At 56.5% G+C, this 1790-nt stretch overlaps 1 protein-coding gene across 1 annotated transcript in view; it reads left to right on the top strand.

Moving 5' to 3' along the window:
* Positions 1 to 1790, top strand: part of ZBTB17 (zinc finger and BTB domain containing 17) — a 9350-nt gene that overhangs the window by 5221 nt on the left and 2339 nt on the right. The gene's annotated exons all lie outside the window — the stretch shown is intronic.

Below are 1790 nucleotides of genomic sequence, written 5' to 3'. Positions count from 1 at the left end.
TCCCCCCACGAGCTGTGGAAGTGTTATACACTTGTACAAAAGACTTTCGCCGCCCCTCCCCCCCCCTTCGCCTTCCCTAACACTTATTAATTTATGGAACTGGTTTTTTTTGTTTGTTTTTTTTTGTTTTATTTTTTTGTTTGTTTGTTTGTTTTGTTTTTTTTCTCAGCGCAGTTTTGTTTTGTGTGTCCATTGGATTACAAACTTTATTAAAAAATACAAAACATTTGGGCGCCCGCGTCTCCTCCCTCGGCCGCTCGCGAATTTAGCGTGGGGGGGCGTGGGGGGTGGGTGAAGGAAGTTTGGGGGTTCCCCCTCCTCCGTGTTCATCCCCAATCTCTCGTTTACAACAACAAAAAAAAAAATCAGGAAAAAAAAAAAGATAATTTCAGCAAACTCCAAATCTCCGTTCGGTTTCCATTGCGCGGTGTAAATATTTGGTGAAAAAGCAAAGTGGGGACTTTTTTTCTGCTTTTAAGTTCGATACGCGCCAACGATCTGGGAAAAAAATCCCAAATTTGAACGTGCACCGGCCTTGGGGTAAGAGCCGGACTTCACCTTGTTCACCGCTTTTCCCCGCCGCAGCCTGCGCGTGGGAGGGAAACCCCTCCCTCCACCACCAGTGGGGCTGAAAATGGGTCAAAACCAGAAAGATACAGTAAAAAAAGGAGATTTAGAAGGAGGGGGCTCAAGGGCCCGATCCTGACCACTGGGTGGGGTGGGGCTGAATGGACACCCGTCCGTCTGTCTGTCCAGACAGGCAACTGTCTGCGTGTCCAGCTGGCTGTGCACCCCCGTGCGTCCGTCTGTCCATCCATCGTCCCCTTTCCCCACCCAGGGGGGAGTGTGGGTGCAGCTCCAGACGGACACACGGACAGCGCGGAGGGTGGGATGTGTGGCCGGACAGACGGACGGGGGGATGGCTGTACAGATACACGGAGTGGGGCACGGACAGACAGATGGGGGATGGATGGTGGGACAAGATGGATGGACAGGGGGATGGATGGTGGGACAGCCAGACAGACACACGGACGGGGGCATGGATGGACGGACAGACTGACACAAGGAGGTCATGTTGGACTGGAACAGGGACGGTGGCAGGTCCGGATGGGGGATGGACAGTCGCGCATCCAGAGGGACACATGGACACGTCCAGACAGAGCGGTGACTCGTCCGTGTACGGGCACTCATCGGGCACCCCCAGAAATGCCCTAAAAGGGGACTTTTTTGCCCCAAAACCCGCTTGAGCCCCCCAACATCTGTGTGTCTGTCTGTGTGTCCATCCCCCGCACTGGGGCTGGGTCAGGCCCCCTCTGCCTCCGGACACACGGATGGAGAACGGACAGACGGACACACGGACGGGGGGGCTCAAGGGCCCGATCCTGCCCTCGGGGGGGTGGGTGGAGGTGTAAATTGCTGCTTTGGGAGTGGGGCCTTTGGGGAAAAAAAGTCCATTTTTAGGGCATTTATGCAAAGGGGTGGGGGAGACGAGTGTCTGGCGGGGGTCTGTCCGTACAGGTGTCCGTCTGGGTGTGCACGTGTCCGTGTGTCCCTCTGGATGTCCATCCACCCACCCAACTGTCCCTCTGTCCGTACAAGTGTCCGTCTGTCCGTGCAGCCCCTGCTCTGTCCCCCCCCGCAGTGCTGGGAGGGGGTCTGGGACAGACAGATGGACGGGGACACGTGCGGATGGACACACGGACAGCGGGATGGTTGGGAGCCGCAGGGACACATGGACGAGGCACAGCTGGACAGACAGAGGGACAGCGGCACGGACAGATGGCCCCATG

Source organism: Charadrius vociferus, unplaced genomic scaffold, assembly GCF_000708025.1.
Source record: "Charadrius vociferus isolate BGI_N301 unplaced genomic scaffold, ASM70802v2 scaffold1091, whole genome shotgun sequence".
NCBI lineage: Eukaryota > Metazoa > Chordata > Aves > Charadriiformes > Charadriidae > Charadrius > Charadrius vociferus.
The sequence above is the reverse complement of the archived record's forward strand: the minus strand, read 5'-3'. Positions and strand labels throughout refer to the sequence as shown.